The sequence below is a fragment of the Phoca vitulina genome, unplaced genomic scaffold, assembly GCF_004348235.1.
Source record: "Phoca vitulina isolate PV1807 unplaced genomic scaffold, GSC_HSeal_1.0 scaffold13, whole genome shotgun sequence".
NCBI lineage: Eukaryota > Metazoa > Chordata > Mammalia > Carnivora > Phocidae > Phoca > Phoca vitulina.
Window position 1 is genome coordinate 38,042,305 of NW_022589716.1, and position 21,652 is coordinate 38,063,956.

Genomic DNA, 21,652 nt, shown 5'->3' on the forward strand with positions numbered 1-21,652 from the left:
CCCAGGCGCCCCATGGATGTCTTTTTTGAAAAGCAGAAGATGAAAGGATATGTAGCTGAAGGGTGGATCTGCTGTGAATCTCTTTTTTGGGGGCCTCAAGTAGTAGAATTAGGATAGATGAATTGAAGTTATGGGAGACCAGAAGGAAGGATTGCTGACTTGGATAAAGGAAGATGGAGAGAAGACTGCCCTGGAAGGGAACCATGGCTCAGTTAGTAGCTATGTTCAAGCTTGTTGGAAGGACACTTGATTAATTCAAACAGATACTCAGAAAATACTTACTTTTTGCATATTATGCACATCCGAGAGATGGTTGAAGCTATGAGATGGATCTTTGGGCTAGAAGATCCTCGAGGTTCCTCCAAAACTGAGTTTCTATGATTCCATATCCCTAGCATTAGGTTCAAATACCAAAATGCAAGTTAATTAATTTTGTCCAGTAGTAGACATGTGGTCTCTTTAAAAGATGTTTGTTGTACCAACCTCCGACCACCATGTGTACCTTACAGACAAAAAAAAGAGATTAAAGGTAAAGGAACCACTGTACAAACTCTAAGTCTGAGCCTTCTTAGTATTGGAAAGGTAGTACCCCACTTTCCAACTATGGGGTACCAGAAAGACCCAGGAGGTTATAGAAGCTGAGAGTCTTACCCTGAGAAAGAAACCATCTGCAAAGCTACTCCAGAGGGGTGATTCCACAAGGTTTCTAGCTTCATAATTAGCTATATTTGGGGTATATTGGTACCACCAGTGCAAATTCTTGGATTTCCTCTAAAGGTTGGTATCCTAGTCATGTCATCTTTTCATGGGACCTCTCCACTCAATTTCTTTGGGTTCTGGGTTCTCTGCCAAGATATGTGGACTCTTAGATAAAATTTTTCATGAGCATGTCTTGGTCTGGTTTACCTTAGCAGCAGATCCTGAGAAAATAATAAGAGGACTAGTTATTTACTTGGGAGAAAATTCAGTAGTGGATGGAAAAGAAAAAGAGAAAAGCAGGTGGACAACACAAGGCATATCATCAAGAAAGTTACCTCTGGAAGTAACTAGAACATTATCTCCCTAGGAAACTCTTAACACCAATATAGAATTGAGTCCCAGAATTATCCCAGCAGAGAGGCAACAGTGTCCCTGTTACTCATTTGTGGGGGACTGATCTCGGAAAGCATTTATTTTCTGGTACTTCTGTCTGCCATGCACAGAAGCAGAATGGACTCAGTCACTAGAAAAAGCTCCTTACACACAGAAGCAGATGGCTAAAGTCAGCCAGACTTGCCACAATGGCAGGGCCCAGAGAATATGGGCAGAGCACCAATATCTTCTGCTACAGGTGCTATGTTTAGAGCTAGCACTTTTTCCTGCCATCTTCTTAGCTGATTTACATATGCGAATATGTGCTTCTGCTATATATGTTCCACTACTAGAAGTAACTGCCTGCTTTATAATACAGACATTTAGCAATCCATACTGATAAACTATTGCATAACAATCATAGAAACTGAAGGCAATACAGTAGTTATAGACAGGTAAAATAAAATCATAGAAAATGGAAGAGAGAGCTTCAAAGACTGAGATTTCTCATTTAAATCTATCCCTTTTCTAGTACCTTTTCATGGTACCCTTTTGGGTATAAAATATTAAAATTGATTATTTTTTCGTCTGGATATCGGCCATTTGGGTGGATTTTTGTAATACAAGTTTACAGGATTAGAGATGTTTCACTGATCACCTTGCTTTGAATTTATAGATACAAATGATGGAGAACAACAAAACCACAAAAATGCATGTGGAGACAAGCAGGATTGTCCAATAAATGATCCCAGGTCCTTCTCGAGGTTGCTTGGCAAAAAGCTCTCTGGGTTATTGGCTCTCCCATCTTACCTGGAGGGACCATCACCAAACTCAACTTTCCACAGGATTGTGGGCCATCAAGCAGTCTTCTTGCTTTAATGGCCTTCCCTACTGGAGGATATTTTGGCTTAGGTTTCTAGGTGCTGAGCAGCTGGTATCCCATGGGACTTGCCAAATATCTGGCACTTAAGCCTCTGCTGCCCAGAGTCCAAGCAGTATGGTTGTCTCAGGTCCTATCATTCTTGGCCCATTAAAGGGGAGAGCAACAAGGAGTGGAATCCTTCTGTTTTTGCACAGCTACATGACACATCCAGATGCACTCTAGCCCAACCACACCTCTCTGAAGGACGTGGAGGGACCAAAAGGCCCATGTAGACTACTAGCTTTCTGCCCACCAGTCCAGCTTATACCAAGTGACTCTCACTGGTGTCCACTCCAAGTCATTTCACATGATAATGAAAAACAAAATGTTATAAATAAAATCTCAGCTGAGTTCACAGAAAATTACATCAAGAAAAAAGACTTAGAACCTCAAAATCAATCAGCAGGGAAGGCAAGAACCTCTAAATGGAACTATATCTCAATCTGTAGTTTTAATATACAGCATGTAGGTGGGAAAAACACAGGAAGCAATGATAAATCAAAATGAAGATTCTTAAACTTGACATTGGCAAGCAAAGCAATGTGAGTTCATTATGTCTTCTGTGTTCCCTTTGTTGCAAGAAGGGCACTGGGTCATTTTGGGGAACAACTGGAACTGGATCTAGATTTGTCTTTGGGTATCCACCAAGAAAACAGAACTTACAGCAGAAATGGCCTTAGGTACAGTCGCCACCAATGGAGATGGACAAATGACCACACTTAGCATGGTGTTTTCTGTACATCATAAAGTCACAAAACTGAAGGAGGTCTTTTGCAGGTGTTTTTTTCTATTTAAGTATTTTCTCCCGCAGGTGGCTAGTTGCCCTAACCAAAAAATGGCAGTCAAGGTAAATGAGAAGACTAGAGAGAACAACACATATGACACTTACTTACCAAGCACCTGTTCTTTGCCAGGCACTGTGGATAGGATGGTACCAGAGGCACACTACCTGCCTGAGACCAGCTCAGAGTGTGTTGGAGGAGGTGGGGAAGGGGAAAGCAAACATTTATACATGGAGAGTGAAGACAAAGATTTACAGTGAGATTTTTTTGTTAGCACATGCCAGATGCCTACATATACTCCACCTTGTTTAGTCTTCACAGTAAGCCTGAAGGGAGGCAAGGTATTCCCATTTCATAGATGAAAACAAAACAAAACAACAAAAAACTGGGGCTCAGAGAAACAAAGCTCATCTCTGAAAAATAAATTGTAACCAATGTGGCAAGAACTGTAACAGAGAGATACATGCCAGGACACTCTTTTTCTGGGGAGTCTGAAAAACATACCAAAGGAGATTAATTAGGAGTTGGAGATGGTGTGAGAAGACATGCATTAGAAAGAAAAGCAGGGATGTGCATTCAGGGAAGAGGGAATAGCATGTGCAAAGTCACAATATGTAAGAAGACAAGGTGTGTTCTGGGAAAAATAAAAAAAAATCAGTGACATTAAATTTCAGGCAGCAGATGGGGAAATGAGCTGGGACTATACTGTGGAAGGGCATACGGGCACAGCTAAAGAAATGAGGTGTTCTGTAGACAGTGGGAATATTAAAGACTTGCAATAAAGAGTGTGACAAGTTAAAGCAAGCCATCAGGGTATCTGGCTGCTGACACAGGACTTGAGCAGCAGAATCGTCAACAACAGGGAGAAAATGTCAACCATTCAGGAGTGAAGGAATGATGCCCTCCTGAATTTGAAATGAACATCCACAAGGTACTATCACTGAGCATCTGTTATGTCCTGGGCTTTGGCACATATGTAAAGATCTTTTTTTTTTTTTTTTCTCCTAATGTGATCTTATAACTCCCTAAAGAAATTTTGCTACAAGTAAGATAGCAGAGGTTTAGCTGTTTGAAATCTCCACTCCTAGACAGTAGTACAGGCTGTAAGATATAGTTGGAGATAGGAGATTAAGGAGCTCAGAGGTTTGGGCTGCTATCTTGTCTCAGCAGGCATATTATACCTGACAAAGTCCTCTACATATAATATTTGATAAAAATAATTGTATCACTAGGTTAAACCTCACCAATCTACACCATTTGCAGAATGGTCTGTGTAATTTAATAAAAATATCAAATTGTGAAGATGGGATTACACTCCCCAAATCAGATTTTCTCAAAGTGAGTGTCTTGAGATGTCAGTCCTGGAGACTGTCTACAAAATGATGATGGCAATGATGAAGATGGGCGTGAGGTTGTTCCAATCATCCACTGCTATATAACAAATTACCCCCAGGCTTAGTAGCTTAAAATATCAAAATTACTTATCTCATGATCCTGTGGATCTATTCAGACAGTGTTCAACTGGCCAATTATTCTGCCCCACATGGCATCAGCAAGTGTCACGTGTTGATATTCCACTGACTTCTGATCTTGTCTGTAGGGTCTAAGCTGGTTTCACTAACAGCTGTTACCTTGACGGGGATGGCCGGAAGACTGGGCTCAGTGAGGCCACTCTCTCTCTTCAAAGAGTTTTAGGGCCTATCAGTGTGATCTCTCTAGCAGAGTAGTTGGATTTTTTGCCTGGTGCTTCAGGATTACAAGAGACTAAGGAACTGCTGTTTCTTAATGGTTAGGTCTAAAACTGCCATCATGTCACTGGTATCACATTCTATTGGTCAAAGAACTCTCAGGCCAGTCCCAATTCAAGGAGTAGGAGAACAGACACCACATTTGATGGGTGACTTGCCTGCATGTTTAAGAGGGGAAGGAAGTGATGATGGCCATCTTGGAGGCAAGCCACCCTGATGGTGGCAATGATGAGGGCATTATTGTTGTTTTTTGAAGGCAGCATTTGGTTTGACAAAACTTTTCAATGAAAGGCCAGATAGTAAATATTTAGGCTTTGTAAGCCATATACATTGGTTCCATATTCTTTTTTGTTTTTGAACTTATTAAAAACATAAAAAACATTTTTAGCTCACGGGGTAAACAAAAACAAGTCACAGCTGAATTTGGCTCCTGGGCTGTAGTGAGCCAACCCCTATTCTAGGGAGTTCCATGACCAAATAAATAAAATAAGGCTGTATGCTTTATCACTTCAAAACTTCATAGCACATATTAACATAGTGAAGACTCTAAAAAAGTCTTAAGTAAAAAAAAATCTAATTCTACATCTTACAAAGGTTTAATAATTATTTTCTACCTAATACCTATTTTAAATAACCTTTCAGAAAACATAGCTCTATACAATGTGAAAATTACACCATGACCAAGAAGTAGACTCAGGATCTAAAGATTTTGTTGAATTAATAGATTTAACAAATTGATTCCTATAAAATGTTAGTTGGATAGAGGCAGTGACTTCTCCAAAGTATCTAAAAATATTGTGTCTAAGTAGCTTTAATCCTTCCATTTATAGAGATTTTTAAGCCTCTATGCATTTAAAGAATGCCTGTTATCCTAAATTATAAAATTCTATTCCAGTATATGCCTAAAACCTCACAGACTGAAGTTAGAAAAATACAAATCATAAGTCAGTGATATTGGGTGAGCATAGCATGGTCAACAGAGTGTGGGACTTAGCCTTGGACTCTGAATTATGTCAAAGTGCTGTCACTTCATAGCTGTGGAATTTAAAAGAAGTAATGGAGTTTCTCCAACCTCTGGTACCCAGCACGTTGGAAAATGGAGGCCATTTACCTCTCGAGATTGTTGTGAGGACTGCAGTAACTGAGAATGCACACATGGAAATGGTTCACAAATTCCTGAGTCTGATGCAAAGGTATGTTTCCAGTGTTCTACAGAAATGGCATCATCAGTAAGAGTGGTTTCTTATGTTAAGTGACTTTTAAATTACTACATTTTGTTTCTCTTATGGGTAGTCAAAGCTAGAAGTGAGTGGTGTTTTGGGTCAGCCTGCATAGGTTTGAATCCTGGCTTACCATCTGTGCAAACTTGGGCAAGGTTCTAAGCCTCTCTGATCCTTTACTGTTCTCACCTGTAAAAGGATAATAAGCGACCTACTGCACAGTGTTGTGACAAGTATTAGTAGGCAATAAAAAGTGCTGTAGCACCCAGTCTGCTACAAGGTAAGCAGTCATCACACCCAAGTATTATCATTACTAAAATTAATAATTATTAATGACCCTACTATAAGAATCTGATAACCACCTTTAGATGTTAAGATGGATTTTCTTTTGTTTAAGATTACATGACTGACAATGGATGTCAACAGCAATAACATCACCAGTCAATACTTACATAGTGTTTACTATATTCTTAGACTCTGGTCCAGAAAATTTACATGTATTAAATCATTTATTCTTAACAATAGCCCTGCAAGGTAGGAGCTATCCTACCTCAATGATGCACAGAAATGCAAAGTGATTTGCCCGAGGTCACACAGGTGGCTAGCATTCAGCTCCTATGCGAACTCTGGAAATCAGCTTCTGAAGTGAAGATTCTCAACCACTATAGTTTATCACTTCTGAAAGAAGAAAGACTGAAAAGAAAATATAACAGGCAGCCCAAAGAAGAGATACATTGTCAGGAACATTCAGCCAGTAGAAAAGAGCAGAAAAGAGTAGAAAAGAGCACAACCAGTCCACAGCATTTAATATATTTCCTTAGGACAAACCATACCATGGGATTTCCTTCAGCACAAAAAGCAAATAACATTACCTATGGACAGGGTGTTGCAGACAATGGATTCTCTGGAAAATATGAAGTCCTGTCTAAAATACTTAATATCTCCCCAACTTCCCAAGTTTTAACAGCAACCAATGCAGCGGACAGAACTTGGGACTAAAACAAACTGTGACATGACCCAGTTGGGATATCAGGTATATGTGTACACTGCAGTTATCATGACAGGCTCTGTGCACCCACGGCAGCTTATTTAATCTCCCAAGCTAGCATTTTCCAGCAACTCATCATAAACACTTGCCACATCCCACTAACTCCCATTATAGACCTCCTGAGAGTAAATTTTACCATTCCCTAATAATAAACCTTAGGAAAATAGGACTAGGAAACTACAACTGTAAGGAATGCCTATATGAAATGTATTTGTTGTTTCAATAAATATTTACTGAGTGTCTATCAGCCAGGCACTGCTCTAAGCACTGGAGATTCATCAGCAAACAAAACAAAAAGAAACTCTAATTTCAATGTATTTATACTCTTGTAGATAAAGTCAAGCAAAAACAAACCAGTTAATTTCAGATAATGAAAAGGAAACAGAAAATTATATACAAAATGGTGAGGTAATGAGGCAAGGCCTTTTGAAAAAATGGTTTTATCAGTTAGCTATTGCTGTGTAACAAAGCACCTCAAAATATACAACTTAAAATAGCAAGTATTTCTCTTAAAGATTTGTTTTTCATTTATTTGAGATAGAGAGCGAGTATGCATGAGTGGGAGGGGGCAGAGGGAGAGGGAGAAGCAGGCTCTCCACTGAGCAGGGAGCCCAATTCAGGACTCAATCCCAGGACCCTGGGATCATGACCTGAGCTGAAGGCAGACATTTAACTGACTGAGCCACCCAGGTGCCCTGCAAGTATTTCTCTTAATATAATAGCTTGAAATAGCAACTATTATTTTCCATAAATTGAGAGGTAAGGTAAGCAATTCTGCTGATCTGAACCCAGTATGACTAATCCAGGTTGGGTTCACTTATGAATTTGTAGTCAGATGACAGATCAGCTTTTGCCTGGCTGGTATCAAATGGCTTCAACTTTTATGTCTGGACATTAGCTGTCAGCTAGGACGATGAGATGACTGGACCATGTGTCTCACATCAACTAAGAGGCTGGACTGGGCTTGTTTATATGGTGGGGGCAAGGGTCAAGAGAACAAGAAAAGTATGCAAGGGCTCTTAAGGCCTATAACTAGTACAATGGAATTTTGGTTGCATACTCTTGGTCAAATTATGTTTACATGGTCAGCCGAGATTCAAAGGGAAGGGAAGTAGACTCCACTTCTTGATCAAAGAAGCTGCAAAGTCATTGTGTAAAAGGCATAAATACAAAGAGGAATGAAGATTAGGGAAATGTTTGTCATAAATCTACCATGATAGTCAAGATAAGTCCTCCTGGAAGTGACGTTTGAGCTGACACTAGAATGATGAGAAGAATCAGATCTACAGAGAGCTTATTCTAGGCAAAGGGATGTCAAGTACAAATGTATGCATGCACTTGGCCACATGAAATATACTTGTAGGTACATGCATGTGTAAATATCTATGTGCAGGTACATATGATAAACATCAGTGGAACATTCTGTCAGCTGAATATGCCTGTGTGCCTCTTTCCCCTACCTCCTATCTTTCAACATAGGACCATTCACACATCAACAGAAACCTATGACCCGATATATTGCTTTCTCACAACTTAGGCTGCCTAAAAACCACCTTCACAGATTCTCTGGGCCTTCTCCCTACAAGTTCTGACCCAGTAGATCTGGGGTAGAACCCAGAAATCTGCAATTTAGCAAGGATACCTAGTAAATTTGATGCAGCAATTCTGTATCTAATAAATTAAGAAACAATGTTTAACTTTTCTCAAGCTTTGGATGATCCACACTTTTCCCTCTCTCCAGATAACTGATGCCTAATCATGTCTAATTTATATTACCTTAATCTATACTATCTTGAACTTTCTCCTAAGATAATCAAGTGAATGTGGACCAGCTGATAAGGAAAAATAAAAATGGATACACACATGGGCAATGAAAATGCAAAATCATATGCAATTCCCTTGTTGCTCATTCAAGTGAAATTTTTAATTTTGCCTGCTTCCAAGGAGACCCTATTTCAGGGAGGTATGCCTTTAAATATCAAGTCCCTGGCAAAGCATTCTTTACAGAGTCTACCAATGCTACCTCCACACCAGAATAGTATTTTTTTTTTTTAAAGTAGATGAGTAATTAATTAATGGGGGGGCTGGGCTTAGGTATTTCATTTTTAGGGCTCCCATATGATTGTAATATAAAGATTGAGATTCACGGAGTTAAAGAATCAAACTAGAAATTTTAAAAGCAACACAAAACACCTGCTTGAATGAAGTATTTGGGGTAATGAGCACCTCATGCAAACACATACAGGTATGCTTCAGGGGAGTCCAAGCTCAGGGCTCAAATTCCCACTGAGCAATCCATTCTCTCATTGCCTTCCAGTCAAGTCTCAAGTGTCCTGCAAAAAGCATGAGCTAATAAAATCCACTTAGCTGGTAGTATAATCATTTCATTAACTTAGCCATTGCCATAAAACATAATTTACTTTTAAAAGTAAATATGCCATTGTGATGTGATTATCCTTTAGGGGACCAGTTTTCCACTTTAAAATGTCACTTTATTTTGTTCAAGGGAGGAAAAAATGTCACCATATTAAAGTATACTATATTACTTTAATAAGATATGATCCATAGAATTAGCCCAATTAATCAGAGATAATACAAAGTATGAGTAACAAAAATTTAGGAGACCAAGAGACCTCAATTTGGATCCCATCTCAATGGTTTGTATGATTCAGGGGCATGTTTCTCTCTGAACCCCTATTTCTTCATCAGTAAAATGCCATCATAATGCTACAGGCTGATGCCAGGAACAGCTCAGAGAAGAAATCAGAAAGTTTTTTCTGTAAAGACCCCGACAGTAAATATTTCAGGCTGTGGAAATCAGACAGTTTCTGTCACAACTACTCACCTCTGCTGTTGCAACCCCCAAACAGTCAAAGAAACATAAGTACATGGCGATGTCCCAGTTTTTTTTTTTTTTTTACCAACACGGGACACAGGCCATCGTTTGCTAACCCCTGAGTTAGAGAATGTAGTTAAACATTTAACATCACTGTGGACAAACTATGAGCTCAATAACCGGTAACCAGCACTGTGGCTCATGAAGACCGTGACAACGGTGATGAAGATGTACTGCTAGTGCTGTTACCACCATCACCGTTAGGGCTGAGAATGAAGAGACATGGAATCTTGTTCTACTTCTGGCACTAACTTTCTATAATTTTTAGTCAAGCTATTTCTCCTTTAGGAACATTATCTTCAAAAGATGACATCACCAGAGTGCATCCAGCATTTCTTCCCTGGCTATGAATACCTTCTATAAATCAATTAGAAATTCACTAACACCCATAGCACTTTTAACTTCATCACCTGTGTCCCCTCTTCCTCTGAGCAATAGCAAAGGATCTGGCTGGTAGAGGGAATACATGTCAAAGCTAAGATGGAGGAACACCTTTTCTCCTGAAAAGAGAAGAAGGTCTGCCAAAAAATTTTCAGGAACGAGTCCCCTCAATCTTGTTGTTATTTGGAATTTGACTTCAGCTGTCAACATAGATGGACTATAAACACACCATAGGATTTGATTTTCATCATAAGTTTCAACACAGACACTATAATTAGGTACAGACACAGGTACTCTCTCAGTTAAAAAGATACCCCACTGTCATGCCCACTATCACTCACAAGTTAAAGAAAAAGTCAAGAGCTGTTGAGTTCTAACAAGAAGTGTAACAAGTTTTTTAGAAAAGCGTTGATGCATTATTACTAAGGAAAAAATTTACTACAACCTACAAAAAGAACACCATTTATATAGGACAGTAAGTCTCAAACTCTGGGTCCCAGACCATCAGTATTACCTTAAGAATCTGCTAGAAAAGCCAAATCACAGGTCCTCACCCCAGGGCTACTGCATTCAGAAACTAGGTGAGGAGCCCAGCTCTCTGTGTTGTAATAAGGCCACTGATGCACGCTGAGGTTTGCAAACTGATTTGAGTAATTAAAAGTGTCACTGAACATGGCCCCTCTGAGTCCAAGCAGAGTTTTATAACAGGCAACTGCTGTTTTCCTGTGGGTCATCCTTCTTCCTCCTTTGGGTAGTCACACAATTGTTTTCCTTTGAAGAGCTATTCATTCCCCATTGCATATGGTGCCGAAGAGTCTGTCCATTAAAGTCCCCGTTCTCCACAGCCAAGAGGTGACTCACACTGGGCCAGAGTCTCTTCTCTTAGGAATATGGGTTTTGAGTGAAGGCATAGGGCACAAGAGTGTTGGAGTGACCTCATCAATATCTGGACCCCAAAGAGCATGTCCACTCATTCCTACTTACTAGCCCAAGAGCTGCAAGGATCCTCTCCTTGCCAAGTTCTGGTAATTCAGCATTTCCCTCCATATTCTAAGCTACCTTGTATCCTTCCATAATAGAGTCTCTCTCTCTTTTTTTTTTTTTTTTGTAACCAAAAAGTGCCAGGCTTAGTTGCTATTCCTTATAGCCATAGAATAAATTAACAAAGATGTTTTAATTGCACAAAAGGACCAAGTTCCTGAACAGTGAAGGTTGTTAAGCTGTTCAACAAGACCAGCCTAAGGAGAAACATCCAAACACTGACCAAACCCCAGCATCCATGATGCAGGGGAGGGAGGCCAGCAGCAACTCTTAGCAGAAGAATGGGATGGAGGCCAAAGCAGATGGCATGAGAGCTGAGCCCAGGAAGAGCACTGTGAGGGTGGCTCCAAGTGGAGAAGCTGCCATAAATTCCCTTGCTAACCACTGACTAGGGGATGTGGCTCCCCAGGTCTCCTCACTTAAGGAAACTCACAAGTAACTATGTCAGGGTAAGTCATTGCAGAGTCCTTACATTGCCTGAACCTAGTTCCCAGTTCAAACTGACTTAAATGACAAAGGAAGTTCTGTTTATATAAACACAGAGCCCTGAGGGTGAGCAGGATTCAAGTCAATCCTAGGATTCTGATGGGTTAGAAACCTGGCTTAATCTCCCCAAAATTATTCCAACATTTCCCTCCTTTTTTTCAGTCTTGATTCCCTCAGCACCTCCTGGGTTAAACCCTTCCACATTCATATACAAGAGAAGAAAGTTAAATTCCTCTACTCTCCTTAAACATTGAACTCTAATGGTTAAAGAGCTGATTCTACATTTGTAAAAATGGCAAAGGACTGGGGTCAATTCCATTCAAATAGGGAACGGATGGATGAAAGCTGGGGGATACCTACTTGCTCCTTGAACACAGGTTGGGAGATTAAACCTGCATAGCACATTAAGTAAGATTGTTCATAACAAAGAATGTGTTGGGGAAAAATGAACAGATGGATCCTGGGGTATTGGTGGTAGTCGGTAGGATTGTTGAAGATTCTCCAAGCCACATACTGGTGTAGACAATGATGAAATGAGGAAGGGTCAGCAAATATTTTCTGCTAAGGGCCAGATGGTAAATATTGTAAATTTTGTGGCCCATATGGTCTCTGTTGCATCTAATCAGCTCTGCTGTTATAGCACAAAAGAAGTCACACATAATATAAAAATGAATAGGTGGGGCTGTGTTTCAGTGACACTTAATTTACCAAAATAGAGGGTGTATTGGATTTGGCCTACTGGCTATAGTTCGCCAATTCCTGAACCAGAGAACTGAACTTTGTGTTTTGCTACAATGATTAATGGCAGGTGAGAAGCAGGACCATAAACCAGCAATCCTCTCTATCTTTCATCAGCATCCAGAGTTCTTTGGCATTTGCCTTAACATTTCTTCACTGAAGACCTACATTATAAATGACAGCCTCTATTTTTATTCACTTGAACATCTGCCAACCTGGGACTGTTTAGAAGCCTGATAACAAAGGTTCACCTTTGTTCATCTTGGTGAGTCTGCCCTACTTGAGTTTGTGGTGTCCTAAACAAACACTAAATACAAATAGCAAAAACATGCAGTTTAGCCTGGGCACATCCTTGCTCGCTTTGGCTATTGCACTGAGGACATCCTTTGGCCATAACCCTGTACCTCCTCTCTCCCATCACTATCTTGAATGGGCCATTCATTTGTCTCACCCACCACCACTTCCAACTAAACATGCCCCAATCCGAACTGCATCTTTCTACCCAAACCTATCCCTTATCCTACCATACTGTTTTCAGCCCCATTTCTACCATTATTCTATATCCTCTTGCTCTTGGCCTCCTTATTCTCCATGGCCCTCTACTTTCAATCAGCCATCCTGTCCTGTTGATTTGTCCCTCATAACCTAACTTGTGATGTCCCCTACCCCCCACCCCTGCGGTCCCACTGCTATCTAATTCTGGTCTGTAATTACCCTATACCTTCACTATTGCGATTAGCCTCCCCACAGTTCTCTTCCCTTTCAGTTTCCCCTTTCCTAATTATCCTCCCTCCACTTCACTGGGCACCATACTCCTTAACAAGCCTGGCTAATAGGGCACTTTACCATGTTGCACCCCCTTCTTGATTTTAGGGAAAGTTATAGGATCAAGATTCTCCCTGGGCACAGTTCAATCTCCTAAAACACTTGTCTTGGCTTCTGGCTATATAGAAGCTTCTGCTTCTGTAGTTGGCTGGTCACAAGCAGATTTTTCTATTTTTCTCATTGATGAATCCAGCTCCACCCTCAACTTTAGAATCATCTTGACCACACATTTCTCCTCCCATCTCTGGCACCTGAGACTCAAAAACTCCTCTCCTGCATTCTCATTCTTATCAATTATTAGGTGGTTCCAGTTATATAACTTAAAACTTCACATATTCATCCCCCCCACCCCCCGCCATCTCCCTTTTGAAAGACACCATTACAACTACTTTCCTGGACAAGTGCAGTACCCTCCTATATCCTTCTTTGTTCTCCATCTTCATCCATTTTCTCACTAGAGCCAGAGTGATTTTAAAACAAAAATCTGATCAAGTCATGTCCCTGGTTAAAACTTTCAGTGGCTTTCCATTGCCTTTCTACATTGGTTCTCAACTCTGGATCAATATAGCATGACCTGGGGCTTTAAAAAATATGATGTCAGGGTAAGAAAACCTGAACTGTAATTGATGGATTGCTGGATGCTCAGTGCAGACAATTTTGAGAGTTGAAAACCTCAGGGAGACCCAGTCATTTGAGCCCATACAATAGTTTAAGATTTACCTTCAGGAGCTTGGCCAGGTTCCCACAGTAAATATGGGAGAAAAAAACCTCCCCAGTCTTCTGGCAGGAGAAGAAAAGGAACCATTTTGAAATACATCAGAGCACTCTGCCTTCTTAACAAGGTCTGCTCTCAGGGGGAACTAATTAAACCACAGCCTAACTCGCTGGGGTCTTATCAGGGCCTAACTCACTTGGGAGAAAGGAAATAACCAAATTCAGCTCACTGGAGCCATCCTGTCCCACCTGAGGGGAAAAAAAGAAAAAAAAAAAAACTGAAAAATTCTTGTAAGTTCCCAGTTCAGAGGCATATGCTTACTAAATGTCTAAGACCTAATCATAGGAATATAGACCACTTCTGGGGCATCTGCGTGGCTCAGTCAGTTGAGCGTCCAACTCTTGATTTGGGCTCAGATCATGATATCAGGGTCCTGGAATCAAGCCCCACATTTGGCTTCACACTCAGTGGGGAGTGTGGTTAGGATTCTCTCTCTCTCTCCTTTTTCCCCCTCTCCCTGCTTGTGCTCTCTCTCTCTCTCTAAAATAAATAAATAAAATCTTAAAATATATATATATAACACTTTTTTTTTTAATCTAGAGATAAAAAACAAAAACAAACAAGCAACCAAACACAAAACACTGTAACAGAAATGAAGAATGCCTTTATGTCTCTGACAGGTGTTATTAGTAGACTGGACACAGCTGAGCAAAGAAGCTCTGCATTAGATCAGTAAAATCCTTGAAAACCATAGAGAAGAAAACCTGAAAAACAAACAAACAAACAAACAGAACAGTATATCCAAGAATTATGGGGCAATTATAAAGTAACATATACATCATGGGAACACAAGAAGAAAGAAGGAAACAGAAATATTTGAAACAAAAATGACTGAAAATTTCCCAAATTCACCAACCACAGATCCTAGAAGCTCAGAGAACACTCAAAAGGATAAATGGAAAAATAAAAATAAAAACAGGAACTACACTTAGGCATATCATCTTCAAACTACAGAAAATCAAAGGTAATTTTAATAATATAATAAAATAAATAAAAATAAAATAACAATATAAAATAAAATAAAAATAATAATTTTCTCTCTGGAGAGAGAAAAAAAGACTTATCTATAGAACAGAGGCAGGAATTACATCTGACTACTCTTCAGAAACAATGCAGGCAAGAAGAGGGTGGAGTGAAATATTTAAAGTGTTGAAAGCAAAACAAAACAAAACAAAAAACCAACTACCAACCTAGAATTCTGTACCCTGTGAAATTATCCTTCAAAAGCAAAGAAGGAATAAAGACTTTCTCAGACAAAAATTGAGAGGATTTGTTGCCTGTAGACTGTCTGGCAAGAAATATTAAAAGTTCTTTGGAGAAGAGAAAAATAAGTCAAAAATTCATGCATACAGAAAGGACAAGTTAAAATAAAACTTTTATTTTTCATATTCTTTTTTTTTAAGATTTTATTTATTTATTTGACAGAGAGAGACACAGCAAGAGAGGGAACACAAGCAGGGGGAGTGGGGAGGGAGGCTTCCCTCGGAGGCTTCCCTCGGAGCAGGGAGCCCAATGCGGGGCTCGATCCCAGGACCCTGGGATCATGACTTGAGCCGAAGGCAGACGCTTAACGACTGAGTCACTCAGGCGCCCCTATTTTTCATATTCTTAATTGAACTAATAGATAAGTTTGTTGAAAATAATACCAACAATGTATTTAATTATATAAGCATATATTTATATCTTAAGTATGTGTATATGTATTCTTATTTATGTTTGTATATAAGTAAAATGAATGACAGCAATGAAACAAGGGAGGAATTAGTATTATTTTTGTTATTAGAAGGTACATTACCTTTGAAGTGGTACAGTGTTATTTGAAAGTGGATTTGGATTAGTTGTAAAAGAACAATGCAAACTCTAGGGCAACCATTAAAAAAAAGTAAAAAATGAAGAATAATTGATTTGCTAAGAAAGGAGAGAAAATAAAATTATATAAAATGCTCAATTAAAACAAAAAAGGCAAAAAAAAATAGTCAAAGACAAAAAGAGGAACAAATGATATGAGCAACAAATAGAAAACAGTAATGAATGTGGTAGATGTTATTCTATATGTATCAATAATGACTTTAAATGTCAATAGTCTAAATGCACCAATTAAAAGACAGAGATTGTCAGAGTGTGTCAAAATACAAAACCCAACTATGTTGTCTACAAGAAACCACTTTAAGTACAAAGAGACATACATTAAAAGTAAATGGACAAAAACATACCATGGTAACATTAATCAAAGGAAAGCAGGATTAGTTATAATAATTACAGACAGAGCAGACGTCAAAGTAAGAAAAGTAAGGACAGTTATCAGGGATAAAGAAAGGTATTACATAATAATAAAGGGGTCAATTCCCCAGAAAATCATAACAATTCTTAATGCACATGCACCTAATAATAGGGGATTAAACTACATGAGGCAACTGATAAAACTACAAGGAGAAACAGACAAATCCACTACCCTAGTTGGAGACTTCAACACCTTCTCTCAGAAATGGATAGATCCAGCAAGCAGAAAATCAATGAGAACATAGTTGAACTTAACACCACCATCAATCAACTGGATACAATTGATATCTATAGACTACTTCACCCAACAACAGCAGAATACACATTTTCCTTGAGTTCCCATGGAATATTCACCAAGACACACCACATTCTGGGTTATAAAGCCTACCTGAATGAGTTGAAAAAAAAAAGAAATCATACAATGCTGAGCACAATAGAATTAAATTAGAAATGAATAACAGGAAGATAACTGGAAAATCCCCCGAACAATTGGAGATTTAACAACACACTTCTAAGTGATGTAGGTCAAAGAAGAAAGAAATTTCAAGAAAAAATTTTAAAATATTTTGAACTAAATGAAAATGAAAACATAATTATCAAAATTTGTTGGATGCAGCACAAACAGTATTTAGAGGAACATTTATAGCATTGAATGCATGTATTAGAAAAGATTTAAAAATCAATAATCCAAGTTTCTATCTTGAGAAATTAGAAAAAGAGGAGCAAATTAAGTTCAGATGAAGCAAAAAAACAGAAATAATAAAAATAAGAGCAGACATCAATGAAATTAAAAACAGGAAATCAATAGAGAAAAATCAGCAAAATCAAAGCTGGTGTTTTGAAAAGATCAATAAAATTGATAAGCATTTAGCCAGGCTAAGAAAAAATCAGAGAGGACACAAATCACTAATATCAAAAATGAAACAGGGGGGAATAACACACACGTGAAAATTAAAAGGCTGATAAAGTAGTATTATAAACATTTGATCACCTAGATGAAATGGTCCAATTCCTTAAAAGACACAATCTACCAAAACTTACACATAGAAATAGACTATCTGAGCAGGCCTATATCTCTTAAAGAAATCAAATCAATAATTAATAACCTTCAAAAAAGAAAGCACCAGGTGCAATGGGTTCCCTGAAGAATTCTACAAACACTCAAGGAAGAAATCACACAAATTTTCTATAATCACTTTCAGAAAAAAGATGCAGAGGGAATATTCCCTAACTTTTCTATAAATTCTAGTAGTACTGCCATGAATACCAAAAAAAGGAAAAGATATAAAAGAAAACTACAAAATAGTATCTCTCATAAATATAAATGCAAATATCTTCAATAAAGTACTAGTAAGTTGAATCCAAAACAGTATAAAAGGAATTATACACAATGACCAAGTGGGATTTATTCCAGGTATGCAAGACTAGTCCAACATTTAAAAATTAATTCAAACCTCAACAGACTAAAAAGGAAAAAATATGTGATCATATCAATCGACGCAGAAAAAGCATTTGATAGAACCCATGATTCATGATAAAAACTCATAGTAAACTAGTAATACAGAGGAATTTTCTTAACTTGATAAATACTATCTACAAAAAAACAACAACAAACAACAAAAACAAAACCCCAAAACCCACTTTTACTTAATGGTGAATTTCCCACTAAGAGCAGGTAGAAAGCAAGGATGTGCCCTCTCACCACTCCTTTTCAACATCATACTGCAAGTTCTTGCTAATTCAGTAAGAAAAGGAAATAAAAGGTATACACATTAGGAAGGAAGACATAAAACTATCAATCATAAATTTGTTTGCAGGTAACATGATCATCTAGGTAAAAAAATCCAAGAGAATCAACAAAAAAACTCTGGAACCAATAAGCAATTACAGCAAGGTTGCAGGACATAAGGTTAATATACAAAATTGCTTTGCTATATACTAAAAGTGAACAAACAGAATTTGAAATAACACATCATTCACATTAGCACCCAAAAAATATATTTAAGTATGAACCTAACAAAATTTGCACAAGATCTATAGGAAGAATACTAAAAAATCTGATTAATGAAGTCAAAGAACAACTAAGTAAATGGAATCAAAGGACAACTAAATAAAACCACACTCATTGTTCTGGATAGGAAGACTCAAAATTGTCAAAATGTCAATTCTTTCCAACTTGATTTATAGATTCAATGCAATCCCAATAAAAAATCCCAGCAGGTTATTTTATGGGAATCAATGAACTGATTCTAAAGCTTATGGGAAGAGGCAAAATACCCAGAATAGCTAACAAAATATTAAAGAACAAAGTTGGAGGACTGATACTACTCTAAGACTTCCTATTAAGCTTCAATAATCAAGGAAGTGTATTGCTAAAAATATAGAAAAGGAAATTAATAGAACAGGAATGGAGAGCGCAGAAATAGACCCCTTAGATATAGTTAAATTAGCAAAATATTTTGACAAATGAACAAAAGCAATGCAGTGGAGCAAAAATGGTTTCTTTAACATTTTAGTTTGCTGTGTGGATTTCATTAGCACTTTTCATTCCATACCCTGAAACTTTTTCTGGCTTGAGGAGTTTACATCAACTGCTCATAATTCTTATGATATATTCCTCATGCTTTTCCCACATACACACATTTATGTACACCATATATGTATAGGAATGTGTGTGTGTGTGTGCATTTAACCTGGGAAATGAACATACTAAAAGTAACAAGTATGGAGTATACAGTTCCATATCACTTTTCCATTCAATATTTTAGTACTCATCTTGTAAAATCACCTTTGCATGGCTCACATCCTTTATAGCATAAATAATCTTTCTTATTCTAACCAGAGTCACACTCCTTTCTCCCATCCTTCTTTAGCTCACATAGCTGAAAAGATACGGGGCTTCATCCAGATCCTGTATAAACTGACTTAACAGGTCTGTCAAGATTTAAATAGTAGAGGTGAGACACAAGCAGATTAAAGTGTACCACATCAGCACAACTTTCCCTGATTTGGGTTCAAAACTGGGTTTAAAGGAAGGGTCTGTCTCTCATGCAACTCTGTATTACCACAGACTGGCAGCTGAGTTGAACCTTGATGTTCTGATTTCTGTTTTTCCTGTTTGTCTTCCACAGGCTCTCTCTGCTAATATGGACTCTCTCCCTGGAATGGGAGAAGGAAAGGACAAAGTCATCTAATCCAGACATTCTCGAATTTGAGCACGCATCGGCATCACCTGGATGGCTGCTTGAAGCGTAAGTACTGGACCTACCCCCAGAATGTCTGATTCAGTAGGTCTGGGCCTAAGTCTGAGAAATTGTGTTTCTAACAGGTAATACTGACACTTCTACCATACTTTGAGAACCACTAATCTAATCTAAACAGCAGCCAGTCCAACAACACTGATGTTTCCAACTGGATTCCAAACACACTGGTTGCAAAGTATCAGTCCAACATGAATTCCCAGGAGTCTATGTATTGTTTCAAAAAAGTTTGAGACAACTTTGAATTAGGAAATGTCACACTAACTCAAACTTCCAGCTTCCTTTTTTTAAAAAAGAAAAAAAATACATCTGGTAACACAGGGCCCTTCCTCCCTCATGGCATCAGTGGGATGGAGCTGATCAGCATGCCTTCTACAGCTCTACTTCTTCATCTTGGCTTCACACTTGAATTACCTGGGAAGTTGTTAAAAACTGCAATGCCCCAGGCTGCATCCCAGCCCAATTATATCAGAATGCCTGGGGTGGCACCCACTTCCTGTACCAAATGGCAAGTGTAGGACTCTACCTCATAGAGTCATCATGAGGAATAAGTGAAATAGTAAAAGCAACAGACATTACTTATATTACTCATTGAGCATTTAATCTGTGTCGGGCACTGTATTAAATGATTTACAAACATTAGTCCATTTAATGCTCATTTCGAAAATAGTGGGCGCTGAATAGCCATCAATGATCAAAGGAGAAATTTATACAGTGAATCTCTTGTATAGAAGGAAGGGAATGTATTAGAGTTACATAATAAAAGCAAGTAAATTGAATTAATTTAAAACTTGGCTCTATCACTGACTAGCTGTGTCGACATGGGCAAAGACACAGTCTGTTTACATATGGTTTTGGTTTCCTCAGTTGTAAGATGGACATAATAATATCACTACCTCCTTGGGTTGGAGGATTAACCCATCTAATTTAATAATGTGGGCTTCCGGGGTCAGCTGTGGCATGAAAAGAGCTTGGAAGTCATCACTCTCATCCTTACAACAGGAGAAAGTTAGATACATTAAATATCAATGGCTTTTTTTTTTTTTTTTTGGACCCATCAGAGAACGGAGGTTGCAGGGCAAACTGCCACCCTGAAATCTGGAGAGTCAGGTGCATGTCCAGGGTCATAGTTAAGATCTACACACCCAGAGCATAAGTTGCTGGCACCAAAAACTGGTAGAAATGCCCAAACAATTATATTGAGGAATTGCTGGAGGCCAAGCTTTTCACAATATACTGGCATTGTAATAACAGTTGGGAAGTGTTTCCTTCTCTCTCTCTCTCTCTCTCTTTTTTTTTTTCCTTAAAGAGTTTCTGTGGGATTGTTATTATTCTTTTTTCAAATGTGTGATAGAATTTGTCAGTGAAGCCATCTGGGCCTAGACATTTATTTGTGACTTTTTTAAATTTCTTGCGGGAAGGCGCACTTTCTGGGCTCTATTTCCTGGAACCCTATAGGTTCTCAAGTGAAGATCCAAGAAATCTTTTCTCCTGGCTCAACAACAGAGGGAGGGGAAGAATAATCATTATGAGTCCATTTAAAAAAAAAAAAAAAGGCCTACTCTTTAGGAGAAATGATTTTAGGGAACTTAGCTTAGACAAAGGCATGTCTCCCACCCAAGTACCCTCTAGCTATCATGCCTTACCTAGAGGGGCAAAAAACTTAAGTAAACATGGATCATGGATTCAAGGAAATTGGCATAGAACTCCATCAGAGAAGGGAGTTGGGGTAGGGTGCGGATAAAAGAGCTATTTCACCGAATGAACACTTGAGAAAGTCACAGCCAGCAGAGGGGACTAAAAGATTAATCAGAAGATTAAAGAATGCTGCCCTTCCCCACACCTTATTACCACAACAATAGGGCTCCAATTTAACAATAATGTATTATGGGTGAAAGAGGTACAAGATGCACAGTCTGAGCGGCTAGACTCAGGGAAGCTCAAGACCAAAACATGGACACTTGGGGGGAACTTCAATCCTCCAGCACTCCTAACTGAAGAAGTATTCAACACAGCCCTACAACTAGTCAGATTGACATAATATATCACATTAGAAATCTATTGCCCTCAATTTCTGGTGCTCAATAAAATGTGTCTGGATTTTAAAATATTACAAGGCATGCCAACAGACAAGAAAAAATGAAGCAAACATCAGGATCAGACTCAGATGTGACACAGA